General features: G+C 37.1%; 1 long non-coding RNA gene across 1 annotated transcript in view; it reads right to left on the reverse strand.

Moving 5' to 3' along the window:
- Positions 1-24079, reverse strand: part of LOC127473157 (uncharacterized) — a 50124-nt gene extending 26045 nt beyond the window's left edge. Inside the window, exons 1-2 of the long non-coding RNA XR_007905297.1 lie at positions 23994-24079; positions 278-365 (exon numbers count right to left, since the gene is read on the reverse strand). This is a non-coding gene — a long non-coding RNA (uncharacterized LOC127473157). The remainder of the gene's footprint in view (positions 1-277; positions 366-23993) is intronic.
- Between the last annotated feature and the right edge of the window lie 209 nt (positions 24080-24288).

Genomic DNA, 24288 nt, shown 5'->3' on the forward strand with positions numbered 1-24288 from the left:
ATTATTTGAGAACATATTTAATTAAAACTCTTTTTACTCTCAGTAGAGACAGGTACCTGAATCATCCTCTGTTTACCAATTGTAAAGGAAAATTCAGAGCAACTTCTGAATCAGTGAATGCCGTTTACTGGCTGAGATAACGGGTTAGTTTGGGCCCTAGAGTGTTAATGGTTTAGCTGAAGATTTGAGAAAGTAGAATTATATTTGTCTTAACAAACACAAAAGTACGATAGGAGCAGATATGTAGATTGAAACATCTGAGTATGCCTGAACTCACCAAGAAAATTTTATTTTGGAGTGTTGCCTGGTCCCCTACTCAGACACTCTGTTGGAGTACTTCTGGAGACCATCTTCCATGCTACCACCTAATGAGGGAAATTCAATGTTCAGACTGAATTTCTACATTACTGGCTGTTACAGTGCAAATATTGATAGACTGGATCCGAATCACAATAAATGTGATTATTACTGTTCTAGGACTGTGCTTCATATAGTGCCTGTTGAAATCAAGTTTACAGCAGTTTCCTGTCTTATGCACATGCACAGAAAGAACTAACTGCAGGACAGAGCTAATGCATCCACATTACATTAATTTATATGATTCTTTTTTATGACTTAAATTTTACCTCCAGCAGGAAGAAAACTGCTTTTAAGAAATTAGAGGTGCACGCACTTTAAGGTACTAAAATTAGAGGTGCACGCACTTTAGGGTGCACACTGTAAGGCACTAAAATGCAAGGCAATTTCCAGTGAAAAATCAACCTAGGCCTTCCCCAAAAGAACATAACTCCCTCTCCCACCCTCAGCCAAACAATGAAGGGGGGAAAACCAATATCTTGTGCACTAAATTTTTACATAGATGTATCCAGAGAAGAGTCTATGATGCAAACCTAAGTGTAGCAGGGATCATCAAGACATCCACTTCAAAAGTTTAGCAGTGATTCAAGTTTAAAGAGTAAGGTACACAGCTTTAAATGAGCAAAAACATCTGCCAGAAGGGTTCCAGGGCAGCTCTTTAGAAACATACAGCAAACAGAAGAAGTGTCAGAAAAAGAAGCTGAAAGAGTAACTTGAGATGGAAATGAAACAGGCCTTTTGTACTTGAAGCATGCTGTAGCACGAAACATCAGCATATTTTGAATTTAGAATTGGGCTAATACTACTCCAGAACCATAATATTTTTCTCACATGAAGGCATACTTACGAGCCTATACAATAGATACTCTATGAAGCTTGGCTCAGATATACAAAGCAGAATAAATATCCTCCTTCAAATCATCTGTAGTGTATCAAGTTGAGCTTATTGGGACTTAAGTTTATTGTACAAATACAAGTCCATGTTGTCACTACATTTTTGGAATTGTAAAACAGGAATTGTAAAAATTGTAAAAATACAATTCAGATTAAGCCAACAAACTGAAAGGAAAATATTCTGAGTTGGAGCTGGTAGCTTGTTGTAGCTGCTAGTAATCAGACTTTGTTGCCTGGGCCACCTTTGTATTTGACTTTGCATATTTTCATTTGAATACCCACTGTTACAAAGCATATAGACTGCCGCAGTAATCTCATATGCCAGATGATATCTTGGAATTATCTGTGCAGGATTCAGACAATGATATAGAGAATATAGGGTATTTTGAACTGCATATCTAGTTTAATAGGCATTTCTGAAGTTTTAAAGTCCAACAATAGTAGAGTTACTACCTTTAATGTTTCCAATGCTTCTTAGGTTAAAAAACTAAACTCAACAAAAAAACTCCAAACACAAACAAACCAAACTAAAAGCCTCAATGAAAGTAAACCAAAAATCAAAAGTAACTAGTAAAAATGAATTTGCCAATGAGGTTTTGAAATCATAGAGTAAACTGTTAACTAAATGTTCTTCCATTTTCATCTTTTTTTGGGAAAGCATCCAAAACATTTCATTAAAATTTGAAAATAAGGGATTTCTGTAAAGATAGGATTTCTGTAAAGAAATCCTTGCTCAAATTCTTTCACCAGAATTCTGGAGAATGGTTAAAAATTTATGTTACAGAAAACATTTCTGATAACTACAGGATTTTTGTTTTCTTTTCATATGATAAGTCTTATTGTTCAGAAATATGGACAACGATAATGTTGTTTTAAGACATGCCTTCTTAAATATTGTATTTAAATGGAAAGTCTGCACTGTACAGCTTTAGTGATATCCAAATGCTAACATCAACTGCTCACAGGATTCACTAATCATCAGCTGAAGTAATTTGATTATCTATATTGCTATTGATGATAATTTAAGACAGGATGCAATACCAGCGTGGGAAATAGGCATTTGGTCTTTCCAACTGAAGATCAACATGGTAGATATATAATTTAAAACTCTACAAGAAAGAAACACTAAAACCATATTGGTCACTAGATAGTCATATCTAATTCTTTTTTTTTTTTAATAAGAAATTTTATTCTTTTTTAATTTTTCCCCTTCCTCTTGCTATCTTTTATATCTTGGTAACACTTTAGGTATGGGAAGGGAATAGCACACCATAAAGTTATAAAAAGGTGTCCCTGCACTGGTTTAAGAAAATATGCATTGTCTTAACATGCATTGTATTTCAACTGTGTTTTCAATAACGGTGCTCAGTGCATTACTAATTAAGCATCTTTTTAACAGAGAATTGCACCTCCAGAGTCCAAAACTAAAGCAGAAGACACAGAAAAAACCAAACGAACAGCTGATCCATTTCATAAGACCTTTTCCCTTTCCTTTCCTAGTCTCATTCCCTTTGATTGATTACTCTTTTTAGGCCTCATTTCTTGGTAAGCTATGAGGCAATCATAATCTTCATATGTCTTTAACACCATCTAAACTAGGAAAGCAGTGAAGAATTTTTTCTGTTCCTTGCTGTCCAATAAAAACAAGTTCAGACAATTCTAATATCTAAAACTACATCAATGTAACAAGCAATAAGCAGGTTTTTAGAAGTAAAAGGCACTTGAAATCAGTTACTGCATAAACAGTACCTTAGCCATACACAACAGTTTTAATTTTAACCCTGATTTTAAAGTTAATAAGACACTTAAATCAAGAATTCAAAGGAGAATTGCATTCATGTATTCCCTTAATGATGCAAAGAGAATATTTCTGGTTTGTGGACAGATGTTTACAACTTGCCAGTTATGTTTTGATATTGATCAATCTAGCATTGACTGCATTTTGGAAAGTTTAACTCAGAATAAAATTTATCCTCTCATTATAATCACATTAGGCATAATTTTTTTTTTTAATATATAGATCTGTCTCTCTCCTATAGAACAACAAAACAATATAAATAATTTAATAGATTATATACTAAAAGGACAATGTGAATGGAAAACAACAGGGGACGTAGCAGAGATAGGTGGTATTTTAAAACACAAACAATGATCAAAAATAATGGTCATCTAAGCCTAACTTGTGACTTCCCATAATTTCACTACTAACCATTTTAGGCTTGCAAATTCTAAAATTCTAACGTTATTATTTAGAGCATATTCTTTAGTCTTGTAACTTTACAGACATCTCTGAATAAGGTCTGTTTTTAACAGAGATTTACGTGCTGAAACAGAGTTGTGAAAAATCAGGAAAGTAAAGAAGGTGGAATGCATTCCCAGAGACCCGATCAGGAACACAGTTCCCTTCCTCCTTTCAAGCTGCGCAATGACAAAATCCACAGCAGGATGAAGGAACTCTGCCAGCAATGAGAGGAGGGAGAGCAACCCCTGGCTTGAGACATCTGAGGAGTACAGATAGGAGTAATCGAATAATGTGTAACACTCCATTTTAATATCTTCAGTTTCTATGGAGCTGAAAAACAACAGCATACTCTAAAGGATCTTGGCTGTAAAAGATCCTGTATTTTAGTAAAATTAATATCAAGTCACAGGCAAGGATACTGGAATTTAAATATTGTTTATATTTTAAATGTTAGAACAATCCTCAGCACATCTTTGGGTCAGGACAAATAGAGTTCTTCCGAGCACATAGAGCAGGTATCCTTCCATACCAATAGTTTTCATGTGGAAACTGTCATGGATGCCAAAGCACTTTTAAATGTAACCCATGGAATATAGTCAGCCTGTGCAGCTATGTTTAGGGCTAGAGGACAGGCTCTGGAATAACTTAGGTATGTCTAGAGCTTTCCTGTGAGAACAGCAATGGAGCAGGAGGTGAGACAGTGAAAGAGCAAGGTACTGCAAGCTCCTCTCTCCCCTCATATCCATTGTTGCCTCTGCATCAAATTTGCTCTGTTCCGTGTTGATGACAAATGCTCCGTGTTAATTTTATACCAATGCTTAGGCACTTGAGACCAGAAACTTTAAAATAAAATAGTACAAACAGAGTACAATAAATCTTATATTGTTTAATGTGTAGTGGTTACGATCCAGATTATTTTTTCTTAAAATATGATAATGGTGTGTGTAGCATCAAGTATTACCAATGTTATACTTGATGATAACCATCACAGGGTTATCTTTAGTAAATCTTTAGTTCGTGCAATTTATTTTCTAGACTATTAAAAAAATATTGATTGATTTGTATCAGGATAAGGCATATGTTTCAAGTTTGATAGATTCTAGCAAAATCAATTTTTATTAAATGTCACATGAGGAGTTATTGTTCTGTATCTAATGAGTCTGCTTGTGTTATGCCTCACAGGAGTGTATCAGATCACTGAGAAACACTGGATAAGAGTTATTGCCATAAGTGGCACATTTTCTATGAAACAAAACCAATTCTTAGTTGAAGACTTCCTAAGTTTAAATAAGCATTCCTTATATACAGGAGTTTTTACTGGTTTGTGCTGGGAAAGTTAATTTTCTTCATAGTAGCTCATATGGGGCTATGTTTTTGACTGGGGATCAAAACAGTGTTCACAATACAGAGATATCTTTGTTATTGCAGAGATGTGTTTACAGAGACTCAAGGCCTTCCAACTGACCAAAGGGGTGTTCTATGCCATATGGTGTCATGCTTGGCATATAAAGTTGGGGGAGGAAGAAGGAGGGACATTCAAATTTATGTCTGTCTTCTCAAGTCACCACTACACCTGATGGAGCTCTGCTTTCATGGGGATGCCTGAACACCTGTCTTCCCATGGGAAGTGGTGAATGAATTCCTTGGTTTGCTTTGGTTTTTTGTACTGCTTTTTCTTTACCTATTAAGTGGTCCTGATCTCAACTCATGAGTTTTCTCACTTGTACACTTTTGATTCTCTCCCCTCTCCTGCTCTGGTGGCAATGAGTGAGCAGTTGTGTGGGACTTAGGGAATTAGCTGCTGTCTGGGGCTAAACCGCAAGAGAGCTGATATATAATCTAAGCATTTAAAAATATAGAAGACATTAAAAGAATAAAATTTTATTTCCAGTGAAAAAAAATATTTTCTCCTTAATCATCTAGCTGTTTAATTATGGAGAAAGAAAAAGGAAGAGAGAAAAAAAATCCTGATAGAATCATACAATATTGGAAATATTTAGACAAGTTTTATTTCAAGGTTTGACATATAATGGTAATATGTCTGTGATATTTTTCCAAGGAGCAGCTGAAGTGAAAGAATTCAATAGCAGCCCTTTCAACAGACTGTTATACTTCTCAATGTTCCTATAATAATTTTGATAATTACTTTCTCTTTATGGTAGTTCCCTTTTATGGGTTGCAACTCTGTCTAATTAGAAAATAGACATCAGGCAACCTCATCAGAATTTAATTTTTTTTTCTTCATTTAGAAAAAGCTATTAGATTATATTCAATTAGCTGTCATAGATGTGTGGACTACATGTATGATACATCATTTTCTAAAGACACATTTTTTTATATTGTATGTAATTATAAACTCCTGGTGTACTATCATTTAATTTTGCTAAAACGAAGACGAAGCGGGAACTTTTGTTTTAACTACATTCAGCTGCATGTGTGCATGAGTTTTTGAAAGAGGGATGTTATAAACACACAACTATTTATCTGCAGTTTTATTAGTTACAGAATAATTTATTAGAGCATAATTAAAATAGTTTTGAGGAACCTGTAGCTGAAGACTTTCATGGTTTAACAGTATTATCACCAATAGTCAAATACTCTTGTGCTCTCCCACTGCCATTGAAGGACCAAGGACAGCATTCATGTTGTTGGAGTAGCTTGTGTTAGAATTCACAACTGGTGTCAAACTTCCTGATCCTGGAATTCATCCACAAGGGATGGGATTCATCTTGCCTCACATTAGATGCCTGTCATTTAGACTTCTAATCCTCTACTCCTAATCTTTTCTTCTAGTGTTCTTTGTCAGTTAAGGGAGAAGGTTTCTGCAGGCATTAAATAATACAAATATTTTTCAGGTGTGCTTTATAATGAGTTGATTTATCCTTTGAGAAGTCTTTTTTCTCCTTGTTGTTAGTTTAAAACACTGACTTTTGTGACTGAGATGAATTGTTGTTTTCCACACAGAGTTCTAGGGGATTTGTGGGACATACGAGGTACATGAGAACAGTGCATGTGAGAGTATGGAAACTGATTCCTGTTTCAATGACCCTGAGATAGACTTATGTAATACAAAACAATTTTTCAGTGAATATTGAAGGCAGAGATAATCAGCTTTTGGTGATGATGAAAAGCCTTATAATGTTTTTTCTGCATACAACTCATAAGCCCACAAATATTTATTACTTAACAGATATGGTAAATAATTGGGACCTGCCAGACTAACAGTTTAAGAATCAATATACTCACTCAACATGATAATGTGTGCTGTCCCATGGTTGTCTGTTATTTGGTAAAGAAGTGTTAACCTCAGTTGCTCCTCTGCAATCATGCAATCATTCTTCATAAAACTGGGACTTTGGTCACAGACAGATGAGCATTATAAAACTGAGCCATAGGTTACAGCTTCACAGACAGTCAGGTTTGCATCTGTGAAAGGCCACTAGCTGACATTGTAGAGCTTTTACTACAGAGCAACAGAAGTGACTCTCCTCATTCCCACCACGGAATTTTTACCTGTTGTTTCCAGAGGATATAATCTACTCTGGTATCTGTCTGCCTGAATTGGTACTGCTGGAGAATGCCATGACTAGCAACACTTCTGTACCTCCACTAGTCAATGGGAGTCACTGGAAGACAAGCTCAGGCTTAATGTGTCTGAGGTCCACATGCTGGTGTAGATACTTGGCTTTCTTCTACTGGTTGTTCTTCTCAGGCATTTCTTCAGCTACAATGGGTAGCACCACTATTCAAGGTCAGTCTACATCTTAGAGATTAAGTAGAAATTGGAACCACAGTTAGTTACAACAGTCTACAGGTAGAGAAGATTTTGTGGGGAACCTTACATATTCACTGACCATTTACATATCAAAGATTAAGATGTTGGAAAAATGGAGGACACCTCCCCATGTTTCCGTATCTACAGTTAAAGAGAAACAATTAAAAACATTCCTGAAATATTTAATAGTGTGGTAGTTTGAACCACATTAAAAATCTAAAATCCATTTTTTTAGACTTCCCCCCACCCCTTCCCACAATTTATTTTAACACCGGAGAGAAACTTTCAGGCCAGAGGCTTCTATAGGGGAAGGGGGAAGTATATACATTTATTTACACAAATAAATAGTATACAAACTAAAAGCAACTATATATATATATATATATATATATTACACTACTATCAGTCAGTCCTTTCAAGTCCCTCCTTTAACTTTAGTCCAGGAGCAGCCTTTAAGGCTGATATGTAACACAGTCTGCTGTGGGAGTGTTCTGGGCTCCTGAACACTCCCTCCTCACCAAGTTCCAGCAGTTGTTTGTCGCAGTCTCTCCTCACGAAGTCCAAGAAGATAGCTTTGAGTCCTTGCTCTTCTGCTGCTGGTGATTTCTCCCTCTCGGTGTCTCACCTCGGTTCGTAAGCTGCTGCAGTGTAGTTTATCAAGCGTCCACATCCTGGAATCTTCGTTCCTCCACATCAGTTCTCGGCTGCCCCTGGTCAGCTTCGGCAGGCAACTCTCGAACTCTTGGCTCGTCTCCAATTTCACCTGGGACTCTTCTCCCGAGCACCAGGCCTACTTCCACGGCCCGTCTCTTGGCTCAGCTTCAATGCTGAGCCTCAAAATCCACCCCCCACCAGCCTAAATGCAGCGTGTGGGGGGAAAAAGCCCCCTAGCCTTGGCCACAGGTAGCTCGGTTCAGCTCTGCACTGTCCCAAGCGTCCTGCAGCTGCAGGGGGGGAAAGCAGGCCTAGTCTCCTCCCTCTTACCTCAGGTGCTGTGAAATTCTTCTTTCACAGCACACACTCCAAATGCTGACTCTGACTCTAGCCAAAGGCTGAGTTGGGGGGTCGCAGGGCTCCCCTCTTCCACCCCGGAGAGAAAGAGAGGGAGCCCAGCCACCCCCTGGCCTTCTCCACCTACACGCAGCAGACACCAACAGCAAAACAACCAAGACTGAACTTACCAACAGGTTCCTGTGCTGTGATATATGATTTTGAGCAGAAGCGAACAACATGAGTGGTGACTGGCTCTCCAGGGAACACTGCCCTGGCACCCAACCACCCCTGAACCCCCCCCAGCCTCTCAGGGGGGCCAATTTCAAACTATGACAAATAGTGACTGAGAATTTTCAATTTACAATTTTACAGAGTGCAGTCTCTCTTGAAATATTTCACTCTTCCTAAAATAACTGAAGATTCTACATGAAGAATATTTGCAAGCTAAAGTTAGTGTAAATATATCTTTTATTCATAAGCAGCTTTGTATTCATGTGCATTCGGTGCTGGTGCAGTCTCATCTTCAACACTGTGTGCAGTTCAGGAGCCCTCAATTTAAGACTGTTCCAGTCTTTGAATGCAACCAGAAGAGGGCAGCAAAGCTGGTGAAAGGCTGAACGGTGTGTCCGAAGTGGAGTGACTGAGGACTTCGGGTTTATCTATTAGGAGAAAAGAGGCCTGGGAGGAGTGACCTCACTGTTCTCTACAGCTTCCTGAGGAGGGGAAGCAGAGAGGGGTGCTGAGTTTTCTTCCTGGTATCCAGTGATAGGAGACGTGGGAACAGTTCAAAACTGTTTCAGAGGAGGTTTAGGCTGCACATTAGAGAGCATTTCTTTACCAAGAGGGTGGTCAAACACCCTGAAAAAGGCGCCCCAAGCCTGTCAGTGTTTCAGACACATTTGGACAACGCCCTTAACAACACAGTCTAACTTTGTTGGCCTCGAATTGGTCAGACAGTTGGATAATTGTTGTAGGTCCCTTTTGACAGAAATATTCTATTCTATTCTATTCCATTCCATTCTATGTAATATGTCTGTATATTCCTATATCTATCTACCCAGAATTAGTAAATGCTAAGCTTTTGCTTAAGAGGTAGACTTAAAAAAAATAATTATCCTGATTATGTGTTGAATCAGTAAGGTGTAAAAGAAGATGTAAATTAATGTAATTTTGCAAAATTAGTGTAGTGAGAATGTCTACCGGTAATCCTTCCCCTAGTAAAGGACATTAGTAGCACTTGTTATATAGTGAGTACAATTGGAAAGGCTGCTGGCATAAATAAGTTTTAAAGGCTGAGAATAGAAGCAAAATTTCAATCTAGTCTGCAAATTGAAATAGTTCTGAGAGACAATTTAAAAATTGATATTCATAAAAACATTTTGTTCTGCTTCTTCTCTGATCCTTGTAGGTTTTGTAAGCATGCTCTGCTGCCTTTACATAGTTACCATGGTATATACTCACATAAATGAGAAGACAGTCAAACCCTTCCCTTGAATTTAAAGTCTTTACACTTCTAGCTATTTGAGTTTCATTTTTCTACACCTACTTCTTCCCTCAGGCTTTTTTCTTGTACCTTGAGTTCTCTTTCTTTCCAAACTTACCATCTACTTTCAAGTTAAATTTATTATTATCTTATCAATCAGAATATGACTGATCACAAGAAAATCACAATAAATATAGAGACTGTGTATTTCAGGGTAATTCAGGAAGTTCTACATTTTAACATATTTACAATATGATGGACTCATATATAAAATAAATGAATAATTGAATAAAGCTGTTTATTACAGCAGAAATTCACAGGTGAACCAATCTTTTATAAAGACAACACCTCAAACTAACTTTGTATTCTCTATATTTGTCAATAGTAAAAAAAGGGGGAAAACGTGACTCTTCAGTGACAGGTTACAGCAATAGTGCATGGTAATCAGAGATGGAGTTAAATGGTGTAGTTTGAACTTCAGTACTGAAATTGCAGCTGTGCAACGTTCAGTGCAGTCAAATTACAGAAGGCAGAGTAAATCATATACATAGTCATCCCTGCATTAAGAAAATTCTGACACTGGTCAAACCACGGCAGTGACAAGGAGGTCTACTCTTTACTGATGAATAATAAAGCTTTTGGAATAATCAATGTGTAATATTGATTCAATTTCCTTCTTAATATATTTAAAAACAATATCTAGGCTCTAAAATAATTGAAAATCCCAGAGTAAAAAAAAGGCAAGTTTGTCACTAGTAGTTTTTCATCCACTGGGAATAAACAATATTTAGATTCCTTGAAAAAACCTCTTATTTAACTTTTCTCCCATTGCCAGATTGAATCCCCATGAGTAAAAAATAAACAAAAACTTCATTGAAAAATGACTACAATTCAAACTCTTTCCTACAATTACTGCTTTTCTAGCCTTTTCTATTCGTGACAAATATGAATCTACAATAGGTACCAAAATGGAAATATAAGATTTCTGAAATGGAAAGTCCGTCTTCTAAATGTGAATTCATCATTTACCACTTGATAAGCATTACAGAAAAAGTAAAGATGTGTCTACATAAAAAATCTTTTATATTTTTCATATACTTCCATGAATTCCCTCTTGCTATATCTGAAAAGAAACATGTCTCATACCCTCCAAAGAATGGTCAGAAAAGAAAATATCAATTATTTTTACTCTTTTATGACATTTTTACATTATTTTACACTTTCACTGCACGCCTTTAGCTAGACAAATGCAAACTATGTCTGCATAAGTATACTGGAAGCCAAATGTTAAAAAGGTCCTTCATATTTGATGAGTTACAGTCTAAACTGAAAAGCCAAAAAAGAAGAGAAATATTTAAAAAATACATAGTCGTGTCCAAATATATAGCTTTTGTGTATTTAATTTGCTCAATTCCACCCCATTTCATAGCTTTGGTCTTCCTAATATTCTGACTTCAACTTAATCTGTAATTACTGTCCAATTACTTTCTACAGCACAACATTATCCTCTCCCTACCTCCAATAATCTACCAAATCTTGTCAAATCTAGGTTTATTATTTCAAATCTAGGTTTATTATTTCAAATAGACAGAGATCCCTAGATTTTGCTGGGTTTCAGCAGCCGGACAGAAAGAAGCCTGGACCCGGGGATTCAGTTCATGGGATTCAGTACCTCTTGTTACACCTTTCACAGAAGTTACCTAAGCAATAGACAAGGAGGTTTAGGAAATGTAAATTCATAACATCAGTAAATAGCTCATTGATAAGAAATATAAAACAATTAGAAAATTTTCTAATATCATATCTTCTTCTGAGAATTGATCACTTTATTCCTGGTAGTAATTTCTTTTCCCTTTTATCTGTGACATAGCATCTTTTGACGCCTTCTGTGAAAATTCTTAACATTTCCTGAAACTGTTTGTGTTTCATGGATACATGAAAATGGTTGCTTACAGTAGAGAAGAAGTGGAGGATGTTTAGGGGTGTCTGCATGTTTGTTTTTTTTAATTTAATCCTCCAGGACATGGTTCTGTGGTAATACAGGAATTTACATATAGTTTCAGCTGCATAAGTAGTTAATATATTTACATTATAGAGTTACAAAAAACTAGCTCAGTATTCCAGATGATTATCCTAGTTTCAGTATATCCCTCCTCTTAGCCTTGACAGATAATGATTCCTTGCACAATATAAAACCAACATTAATCGTAGTTTAACTCTGAAACTATAAACAAGAATTGCATCAAAAGGAGGAGGACAAGTGAACTAATGAAACAAATTGCTTTGCTCTTCTTCTATCAGAGACAGATACATTCTGAACAGAAGTTATTATTTTTTTATTTTCCAACAGAAAATTCTGTGCTGAATATCTCTCTATACATTTGTTCAAAAGAAAACTGCCCTGGATAATTAACGACTCCAGGAATCAAGCAGAAAAAATTTTTGTGCTACACACTACATATCACTTATTGTCTGCAGAATAACATCATTTCCTGAACAGCATAATTTCAGTTGTGATAAATGTGATAAAACTAGTGATAAAACTTGGAAATATAGATTCCTCTAAAGAAAGAGAATCAAAACAAGTGAGTGTAAGGCTGACTACCAAAGCTGAGTTCTTATAACTTCAAAAGACTCCTTTTTATTCCCAAGAGTCAACACTGGATTTGAAAAGTCATGATCTTTTTTCTTCCCATAGCAAGAATATGTCACTGAACAGTTAGGATACAGGTATGCTTACATGACTTTATTGAGTTCAATGGTGTGGGATGGATTGGTTTCTATTTCCTAATTTTCAAAGAAAATAGTGTAACACCCCAGTCCCAAAGCCTCAAGCTTTATTGGGAGTATTACTTATATTTAAGACTCCAAGAGTGCCTACCGAACTTTTCCAGAGCCTTTGGTTCTTAATACCCTGAGGTCACATAAAGGGAATACACTACCTGTGTTTCTCAAGAGATTTCTTTTAATTTAGTGAGAAAATAAGCATTTTGGTAAAAGGTTCACAGTGGTAACATACAACCAAGGAGAAGATTCCACTTCTATTTAATGAGTACTCAGCATTTATGAAAATTATATTACTTCCTTAAGTATCTGAATAAGGATATAAGAGCCTAATTCTGACACTTTCTAAAAAGAATATTGCTGTTTTGTTTAGTCAAATATTTTAATGTAGAGAAGTACCTTTCACAGGAAAATTTTAGAAAGGCACTTCTAGAAAGTTTATTGATTCTTATGAAGTTCAACACTTTGGTCTTTATTCAATCAATATGTTTAACACTCAGAGAAATAGAATGAGAGGCACAGACACAATCAAGGTAAAATTTGGACAGAAGAGTTGCACATCGGGTAGATCTTTTAGGTTTGAGGTTGTAAAGGTCAACCAGAGTTTCAATATTAGAGAAAGCCTTACTCATTAAATATTTATTGTCAAAAATGCAGATCATAGTTTTGCTGCATTATGGGAATAAATATAAGTAAATTGGAATAAGCCCACCTGTATTTCACTTTTATGTACAGTAATATGAAAAAACCACTTGCAACAAACTAGAAGCAATAATACTTTAAAATGTTTCTTTTAGAGTGAACAAAGAGAAAGTACACAAAGTTTACTCCCTTTGATTTTATTGTCCATTAGGACTTAAAAGAATTTCTTATGATAACCCTAAACAACTCCTTCCTGACAGCTGATGAACTGACTTTAAATTGGACTTAGGCAATTAACATAGTTTCCATCATGTAATGCATCATGTATTTCATATCCCTACAGAGACAAACTGTGCCACCAGAAGGTAAGAATGACTTTACTTAATCAAAATGCAACAATAGTCAATTCTCTTTTAAAGTGATAACCACAACTGTGGGAGGTAAGACTGACAGTATTTCAGGATGTTGTTGACTTACTAAAAATGAATGAAAACAAGAACTGTCAGCAATGTGATAATTAGAATCAGGCACAGAGAAATGTTTTGGAGAGGTTTGAAGGATTATACATATACAGAGAGAAAGAAAGATTTGGCAACTTTTAACATTTTTAGTTCCATTACGTACACTCTAGCCTTGCTTCCTTTCTCTGTTCTTATTCTGTTCCCTACACTGACTTTTCTTCTGTCTTGAACCCTTTCAGTATTTTTTTAATTCTTTCTTAAATTTTCTTCTCCTACATCTGCTGTCAGACTTTCATCCTTGAAGTTTTTTCCTCTCACCCAGTGTTGACACACACTTGATTACATCACAGTGATGGATTTTAACTACCTCCTCCGTTCTCCTGCAAACCATGGTCCAAAGATGACTGTTACTTATATTGGAGGTCTTACTTGAGGAGGGCTACCTTGCAAAACAGAGACATTTTCCTTTGTTAGAAACTTACTGTTCATTCCATGATTCCCTGGGCTCATTCGGCTTCCAGAAATGAACTCTAGCTCAACTCAATGGAGAAATTTCTGTTACCTAAACTTGGTTGAATTTCACACCATGAGCTCCAAAAATAAAATTTGTTCTTATGTGTTGGAAACTAAGTAAAAAATAAACCCTGGAAACTGAAATACAACAAAAGTTAATATAACAATTTTTCAGTAGGCTAGGTATCCAAACCTCTCACAGGTTTCATCTCTTGAGAATTCATTTGAGACTCCTGAGAAAAGTTTCTTTCCAAAATACTATCTTTGTGCTTTGCTGTAAGTCAAACAATTGGAAAGAAAAATAACAGAAATTTGTAGTTATAAATGAAGAACAATTAGCAAGTTAAATATGTGGGATTTTTACTTCCTGTGTAGGATGGGATGGGGACCCCCATATTTCACCAGATGAAAGTGGCTGATGGAGACTTAATTTAGGATTAGATTAGTTACATATCTAACTCAGTTAATAGTTTAACAAAATCACACAATCACAGACTATGCTGAGCTGGAAGGGATGCACAAGGATCATCGAGTCAAACTCTTATCCCTGGACAGGACTGTCCCCAAGAATCACACCATGTGCCTGAGAGGATTGTCCAAATGTTTCTTGAACTCTGTCAGTCTTGGTGCTGTGACCAATGCCCTGGGGAGCCTGTGCCAGTACCCAACCACCCTCTGGGTGAAGTACCTTTTTCTAATGTCTAACCTAAACCTCTTCTGACACAACTTCAGGCCTTTCCCTTGGGTCCTGTCACTGATCACCACAGAGAAGAGATCAGTGTCTGATCCTCTTCTTTCCCTCATGAGGAGGTTGTAGACTGCAATGACGTCCCCCCTCACTCTCCTCTTCTCCAGGCTGAACAGACCAAGTGACCTCAGCCGCTCCTCATACGACTTGGAAGAAAAAAGTCTCCAAACAATATTAGTATAGGTAAGGTAGAGAGCAGTTCTTTAATGAAAGCTTTCCTGTGCACGCAGTACATAGGTGCACACCCACACACAGAATTCCCACACCTTTATATCTTTAACTACTTACCATGTCTAATGGCTACATCCAACCCAAAAACCACTTTTGCCCTTGGTACCACCCTCAGAACTGCCCCCATTGCCCCCATGTCCTTGCTAAAATCTCTCTCCTTGAAAATGCTGTTAAACCAAAACTCAGGAATGTGACGCAACTATGAGAAAGCAACTGTCTAAAGTGAAAAAAAATTATACAGCCACACTAAAAATCCATATTTGCTACAAATCTTAAGAATTCTAAGGCATCACCCTCAAGGCCTTTCACCACCTCCATTGCCATCCTTTGGACACTGTCTAAGAGCTTAATGTCTTTCTTATATTGTGGTGCCCCAAACTGCGCTTAATATTGAAGGTGAGGCCACACCAGTGCAGAGCAGAGCAGGAAAACAACCTCCTTTGACCGGTTGTTGATGCTTTGCCTGGTGCCCCTCAGGACACGGTTGGCCCTCCTGGCTGCCAGGGCACTGCTGACTCATATTCAACTTGCCCTAGACCGGGATCCCCAGGTCCCTTTCCATGGCACTGCTTTGCAGCATCTCATTCCCCAATCTGTACGAACATCCAAGGTTACTCCATCCCAGGTGAAAAATACAGCACTTTCCCTTGCTGAACTTCATCTGATTGGTTGCCCAGTCCTCTAATTTGCTGATGTCTTTGTGCAGGGCCTCCCTGCCTTGAAGGGACTCAACAGTTCCTCACAGTTTGTTATCATCTGCAAACTTGCTCAGTATCCTTTCCAGTCCTGGGTCCAAGTCATTTATGAAGATGTTGAAGAGCACAGTGCCTCAGATGGAGCCCTGTGGAACCCCACTAGTGACAGGTCACCAGTCTGATGTTAATCCATTCACTATTACCATGTAAGAGGCCCAAATGACTGAGAAAAAAAAATATTTATTAGAAAAAGATGACATTATGAAGGCACACACTTACAAGGAAAGCTTCCTGATTATGTTAGTTAAAGGTTAGTTCATACTTCAAAGCTTTAAGAATTCATATCTATTAAAAAGAAGGGTGGGGTTTTTGTGGTCTTCACTTTTAAACATCTCAAATCAAAATATCGTATAGGTTTAATTTTCTCCTCCCTGTTATGAATGACTCTGATGTTCTGAATGAATTATATTTTAGAGGGCTTTACATAATTTCTTTACAGAATCATAGAATTATTTAGGTTAGAATAGATGTTTAAGACCATCGAGTCCAACCACTAACCTAGCACTATCACATGTACCACACTTGTCCTATCATTTGTCACTTGGGAGAAGAGACTGCCACCCACCTTTTTACATTATTTAAGGTAGTTATGAGGAGAAACTTCAGCTAGAGTTAGAGTATTTGGCATGGAGAAGTTTCATTCTACTAAATCTCCCTGCAGTTACTGGAACATTAAAAAAAGTAAGCAAAATAATTCTGCTACAGTATTATTTGTTCTTTTATTTGTAATAACTACTATGCAGTGACAGCGATAAGAACATTTGAACAAAAGGGTTTTCTGTCTTTTTATGGTTTTTTTTTGTTTGTTAGTGTTTTCTGAAGATTGCTACCTCTTACTAATTAAAATTCTAACTTTCACTTACTGCATACACATTTATAGAAATGCATAGTTTAAGAAGTCAGATCAGTTCTGAGTTTTTCTGTAAAACAAAAAAGTTCTTCAAAAGCCTTTTAGAAATTAAACAGAAAAATCCATTAATAAGTTAAAGAACAAAAACATATACAGAATTATGCACAAAGCTGGGATAATTATGAATGTAATTACTGCTTCCCAACTACCAGAATTTGTCTTACGCACTGAGGAAAAACAGTTGAAACCATTTGGTATGGTCCTATTGTTTCTCAAAAGAAAGTTGTACTCTCTGAGGTATTCTAAAGCAGAAAAAAAAAGCTTATGTTCTTATTTATACTATATAAGTAGAGGATCAGACCATTTTTGCAAGAGAGCTCCAAAAGAGCCTTACCCTTTCTTGAGAACAGTACTTCAATGTACTCCTTACTTTCTTGCTAGGAAATCAAATTCTCTGCTAGAATGGTATCATTTTGTAAAAGATCACTCTTTGTGGGATCTCAAGGGATGGAACAACTTGTGTGTCTGTCCTGATACTGAAACAAGAGATACATTTGTAGCTGGGTCACTTCCATCCTCATGGTACAACTGTATAATGATATAATCAGCCCTTTAAATATGGACAATTTTATGCTTCAGAAGTCTTTTTATATAATCTTGATTTTCTGACAGATGACTTAGGTAGTTTGAGCCACTGCTCTTCTTACTTTCAAACTGACACTTCACTAAATCCGGTCATCCTGTCCCACACAGCAGGTTAACAATCTACCTTTACTAGATTAGCCGTGATCAAAGAGGAGAAATTTCTGTAAATATGACATATTCAGAACATGGGTTTCTTTCCCCTAAGGTAAACATATGCCTGATTTCTGCAATGAAATCCCAAGGACCGCTTTGTGTGTCAGCTCAATAATCCATTTCAGAGGATTGTTTTGTTTTTAAGTTGCATATGGTTTGATTTATGGTCATTGGAAGGAACATCAAGATATTTTAAGCCATTTCCTCATCATCAGGAAAACACCTTTTTGGAAAGGTCTTTTTTGGATAGTGCATCTTTCTGCGGCACTTTTTGTCATGTTGAGAGAAGAATGTAATTTTTTTTCCCCTCAATTTAGTGTTGATTTTTTCAAAACTAGAAATTCCTGCCATTCATAATTCCACTTTGTTACATCCAAAAAGTGAGTCAAAGTACCCTTGTTAAAGAGCTTCTTCAAAGACTAATGATTTATGTCAAGGATTTGCTGATGTTCAAGAATGATCTGTATGGCTAAAAGATGTAAAGTTTAATGAAGGAGTGGGTATTGCAAGTAAGAGCATCAAACATGAGGGATTAGAGGACAGTGTTTCTTGATTAGTGTATTTTCATCTCTCAAGGTAAAAGGGAAAAAAGGTTAATGCCTTTCATCTTGCTAATAGGTTTTCATTATTAAGTCTATGACCTAAGTTAGTTGTATGGGAAAATCTAGGCAAATTTATTTGGGATATATTAACATGCTAATTTTATTTAGTTTTATTTTTTTCATCCTTTTATACTTTGAATGTATTCTTATACTTTGAATAAGGACAATCCAGACCTCAACTTGTGTTTGTTTATGGCCAATAGGGAAAATAATTCATTCTGAGGTGGCAAAATGCATGTCTTTTCAATTACTGCCAGTATAACATAGTTTTAAAATGCAGGAGAAGATAACTCCACAATCCTTGTATTTTACTTTGATGATCACAGATTTTTTGAGCATTCTTGAACTTCTTTACAGGGTTGACAAGTAGCTTACATCTATAACACAGCTAAGGCATTGCACTTTTTTGTTAGGAAAGCTTTGTATTTCTCTTCAGCTTGAAGGAGTCTCCTTCTTGCTCATTTTGATACACAAGGCAGACACCAAGCAGAGCTTTATTCCTATCAGTAATTGCCTAACACCTGACTTGGCCTATTACTCTTACATCTTCCATTATATCCTGTTATGAGAGAGAATCTCTAACAGCTTTATTGCATGTAAAGTTACTGCCATATTATGTTGGAAATCAAACATGATAAATTCCTGAAATTTGACTCAGTCTATCTTAAATATGTAAGAACCATCTGTTTTTCCGTGCAAAGAAAATTGAATATAGTACAAGAATGCTAGGTATGCCTAAGAGCTGCTGTGAGACACTAGATTATATTAATTATTGGGTCGGAACTAACTCAAGTGTGTGGGGGGAGCATGGTGGAGGAGGGTCAGGTCGAATTTCAGGGAGGGGAAGTAATGGCCTATCCCACATGGCAGCCCCTGCAGCCTCACCCGGTGACCAAGGAGCAGCTGGCAGTCAAAATGAAGTTGGGGAACATGGCCCACATCACACCCCCTGGAACCTCTAACCCAGCCGCTAATTACCTGGTGTAGTGGGAATACTACCCCTCACCCTGCTCCGGAGCCCTGGAATAGCTAGTGGGCTGGAAGTCCTGCCTGGGAGAGGTGGCCACAGAGGGCCAGAGCACATAAAAACAGTACACGTGGCCTCCATCTTTCTCTTGAGCCCTGCCAGGTGGCCATGTGAAAGCTGGACTTCCACAGCAACCTCCAGTGGTAGCTATTATCTTCTTTTAATCTCTTTTCTCGCTCTTTACTCCTTTTTCTTCTCTTAATTTCTTTTCTTAGTATTTTGGGTAATTTAAAACTGGTGGGTTGGATTTTGCTAAGTTGTATGGGTTAGCATGTGCTAAGTCATAGCTTTGTGGAATTCTTTGGTTGTATGTCACCCCTTTAAATTTTTTCCACAATCTCTTATTTTCTCCCTTATTTTTCAGTAAAAGTGTCTCCTGAGAAAACACGTGTGTTGTCTTCTCTTTACACTGTCTCAAGGTATTAAAGAACCGAGGGCTTTTCAAAATATTTAGTGGGTGAATTTTTGGAGCCTTGTTTATTTTTTAAAAGTAAAACTCTTTTTGAGCTCATAGCTCCAGGGCTGGGATGTTACAGCTGCTAGGCATCAAAAAAATCTTTTGATCAATATTCATAGTCACTGACACTGAAAAGTTGTTTCAGAAAACTGTCTCATCACACAATACATTTTAGAATTAACAAGTTCAGCTATTAGTATTGTACTTTTGGAGGAGAATTTCAAGGGCCTGTTAGGCCCTTTAGATTCTGTGTCAAAAATATTAGAAGTATGGACCTTTGAAGAGTATTGTTGTTCATATGTACAATTCAGCCATTTTTACATGGTGTTTTGTAGAGAAAAAGTCACATTCTGTTTGCAGAAAAAATGAAACAAAAATAAAAAAAAAATTACAGTCGAGGAAAACAGACAGAAGAGATAATGAGAAGAAGGGAAATATCACTTGCAGTTTTTTTCCCCAGATATCATGAAGAAAACTGGGGAATATACTTAGATTAGGCTGGACAAACTAATTTAGAGCCTGTAATTGTTAATCATGTTTTATTGTCATGTTTTAAATGTTCATCCTTTTGACTGAACTATGTCTGAAATTTTACCTTAAGTCTTTCTAAATCTTTAAAAATTAGGTTGTTTTAGTGCTTCCATTGAGGGTTTTTTGGATTTTTTTTTTTTGCTATCTATTCTTTTTCTCTTGTAATTTTCATCCCATATGCTTTCCTGACATTGCCTGTTTCTAAGGGAACTAGAGACTAAAAAACGGAACTTTGTCCCCATTGATTATATTAACCTAGAAGTCAAATAATTCAAACTTAAGTTTCAATTATTTTATAAAATTAAAACTCACTTGTTTTCTGTATCTTTAATAATGTATCAGCAGAAACTGTGTACCAAATTTCACAAAATCACAGAATGGGTAATTTTGGAAGGGACTGCTGGAGGTCATCTAGTCCAACCTCCCTGCTCAAGTAGGGTCCCCTAGAGCACATTACTCACGATACATGATAGCAAAAATATTTTTGCGTTATGACAACTTCCTGAAAAAAATTTAATTGCCTGAAGCAGCATTTTTTGGTGAGCTTTAAAAAAAGTAATTCGTTGCAACACAGAACAAAATTAGACATTTGATGTACCCAAGTTAATGTGAATTTCCAAGAGACAGAATGCTGAGCTGTTAAACAAAAATGTTTTGCAAACCTGATTGGCATCTGTCAACTGTTTCTCAAGGGATATTGTCAGCACAATTTAGCAATAGGATGCATCATTTCAGGATTATATTTTTTGTCTTTTGAAAGCCTTAATTATTGAATCAACTAACATCTTTTTTTCTCATGGAGACCTAATTAGTTTCCTTATTTTAAAACTCAAGTATTAAGTTAAAATAAGACACCATTGAAAACCAGAATAGTTTTGATGAAGTCCATCGACGGACGTTGACATAAACATCAAGAGTCATTTAATTAAATAGAAAGCTGAAATCAATAGATTCAAGTTTACAAGAAGCTAAATAAATTATATGAGAAATGCCTCTACTAAAAATTAATCTTTAAAAATAACAAAATATATTTTGAGGTAGAAATAAAGATCACTTGCTCACTGTGAATAAATTTACAATTTTCATACAAGTAGTTAATATTGTGATGACACTCATAAGATTTTTATTGCTCAGAAAATCGTGCATAAGATTTAAATGAATTTGTAATGACTAAATACCAAAGTGTATACAGGATGAAGTTAAGAACAGAACTTGATCCTATCCTTTTATTAATAATCATATACAACTGGAAGCAAGAATCTGTCAAGCTAAAGTAGCTATAACTATAGCCATAATCTTCATAGGTCATTGTCTTTAAAATCCATGGAATGCATGGTCACTGACCTCTGTGCCAGTCCATCAACATTCTAAATTCACCGCTACGATAGATTCTTTGTGGGTTATATGCTTATGTGAGCATATGCATATGCTTTAAATTAAGAAGACAACACTAAGTAAACTGCTGGCACAATTTCAAAATTCAAATTAAAAATAAGTGTGCCCCACCAAAAAAAATAAAGAAAAATAAGGAAAAAAAGGTATGTCTTCTTGGCTCTTAGATATCTAAAACATCTAGCTTCACATGCAGCATTTTGATTACAAAATTTAGTTTAAAAATGGGAATAATAAGTAAAATCCAATTCCCAAATCCAAGCCCCCCTCCCACATCTCAGCCCAGTGTGAGATGGGTTTTCCAGACAACACACAAGACTCAAGGGGGAAGGGATTATATTACAATGGCTGTACAAATAAATGTTATAATACATCATATACAATCTTCACTATCTCTTCTATAATAAAGCAGTATTTACAATGGATCAAATCTCTTCTCCCTCCAAATAAAAGTCCAGGAGGGAAGAAGGAAGAGATCCTTTCCACTCTCAGAGCAGAAGTCTCTCTAGGGCAGCAGGCTCTCTCTCTCTCTCTCCCATGCAGCAGCTGTGGCTGGATCTTTTATCATTACACATGAGGGAGGCCTCCAAGCCCCTCTCGGTACTTTGACTCCAGGCAAGGGTCTTTCTCTTCCGTGGGCTGCGTTCACCAGGACAAAGGTCACTTCACCACGTCATATCAACGAAGTGCAGAAGCCTTCGTGACAGTCCTTATCCTCAGGGGATTCAAACTCCCTTGCAGAGCTCCTGTGTTCTGCTTAACAGCTCTGCTAGTTTAGCAGCAGTGGGGGGGCGAAGTCCTCCTCCGCATTCCATTTGGCCGTCCTGGTCCAGTTCTGGGAAGCCTGAGCTTCTCAGCTCCTCTCTTTTCAGTGCTGTAGCACTCCAAGACTCCTCTCAAGTAAGAGTCCATCTCCTCCTCCTCTCTAGGAGGTCTCAGAGGGGTTCGGGGAATTTGTTTCAGTTCTTACCCAAACTCTCTCTCTCTGTAGAGCTTAGTCCTACTCTGTCTCCATCAGACATTTCTCTGTGTCTCTCCTCCTTGACTGCAATGCCAGCTTTGCTGCTTCTTCAGTTCTTATCTGTTCTGGCTCTCTGCCACAGCTCTCTGGTCAGTGCTGTTTCTGCTGCTGCCCACTCACAATGGAGAAAACTCCTTTAGCTTTCTAGCTACAGATACTTAGCCCAGTCTAACACTGTTCCAAGTCCCTGTAGCCCCCCAGCTGGGGGCTGGGGGGGCCATAGCCCCCCAGCGGGGCTCCTGCCCCTTCTCCTTGTGGCTTTACAACACGACCACTTTCTCCCACTACAACCACAACATCACCTCCTTTTCCAGTCTGCTTGTGATATGTTTATATTTTGCAGAAGCGTTCATTGGCTCAACCCTAAGGGACACCACCCCCTGAGGGGGTTACCATTTTATAACTCTAGGGGGAAAACTGTTTTTTTCCCTCACCACAATGACAGAAAGGGAGACTCCAGTCTTCAGAGTAAGGACTGAATTTAAAAAACAAAAATTGTGGTGTTGTTGAGGTGCTGTTCTGCATAAATGCAACATAAGGACATTAAAAGTGAGTTTTTGGCCAAAGGAAGGATGCCAATCTACAAAAGCTGTGGCCCTTTCAGAGGTTCTTGTTTGGTAGAGTAACGAAAGTACAAAAAGTATTGGTTTTCAACAGCTTCCTCTGTCTGCAAATAGTAGCTGTAAAACCTGTAGCTAAATACTGGTAGAACTCTCTTGAATATGAAGTATTAGCTCCACAGTAATTACTGAACATTTTGAATATACTGATTATTTTGGAATAATATTGCTTCATATCTGAAATAAAATGTCTTTATTGGAAATGGAAAAGTTATTCCAGAAAAATTCCAAACAGTGTATCATAGATAATTTCCCTGGATAGGAGAAAATTATTTCAGAAATATCTATGAGAAGAAATCGTTAAGTAAATATGTGTGATGTCTGTTAGTGGGTCTTTGAGGAGCTCTTTCACTTCCAAGCTGAGACCATAAAATTATGGTAGCTAGAACCTAGGTAATTTGAAAACTCAATTGTTACAATACTTTTACATTTGCATATTTATGTTATGGAGACAGCTTCTGTTTCAATAGATGTCTTCCATTTTCTACACCTCACACAACAGGTTGTCGTAGTTTTGAGTTGGCTTCCCGCCAAGTCCACCAGACTACAGCGAAAACCTCCCTCTTCCCTTCAGGCAGAGAAAAAAAAAAACTATAGAAACTGAAAGACCCGAAATCAACCAAGCTATAACAAAATATATATATTTACACATATCACAGTTATATACAGTTACAATACTATGTACATATAAAAAGAGAACCCCAAACAACCCCCCAAAGGGAGGGAAAGGGAAAAAGGGACAAAAAAAACCCAAAAGAAACATGAAGCAGGTGTGCACAATAACAATCAATAAAGAACTAGAAAAAGAATATCTTACTACTCTCCTTGAGGTAGCAGAATCACACCAACCAACCTCCAGCACCCTCCGCCTCCCAAGGCCTACAAGGCCTCACTAGGCCTCACTCCCCCACATGAGCAACACCGACAGCAGAGAACCTTTGCCTTCAGATCCACCGGAAGGGAAGAGGGCAGAACCTTCTCTTTCCTTCTAATTTATACCTCTGCTTATGCAAAGAATAGCATGGAATACTGGGAACATGGGGTACTTCCCTGGTTACAAGCTGGTCTCCAGGAAGGCCTAGACTAAAACTATCACACAGGTACATGAATAA

Source organism: Manacus candei, unplaced genomic scaffold (assembly GCF_025592945.1).
Source record: "Manacus candei isolate 608988 ecotype Guabito, Panama unplaced genomic scaffold, ASM2559294v1 h1tg000034l, whole genome shotgun sequence".
NCBI classification, from domain to species: Eukaryota; Metazoa; Chordata; class Aves; order Passeriformes; family Pipridae; genus Manacus; species Manacus candei.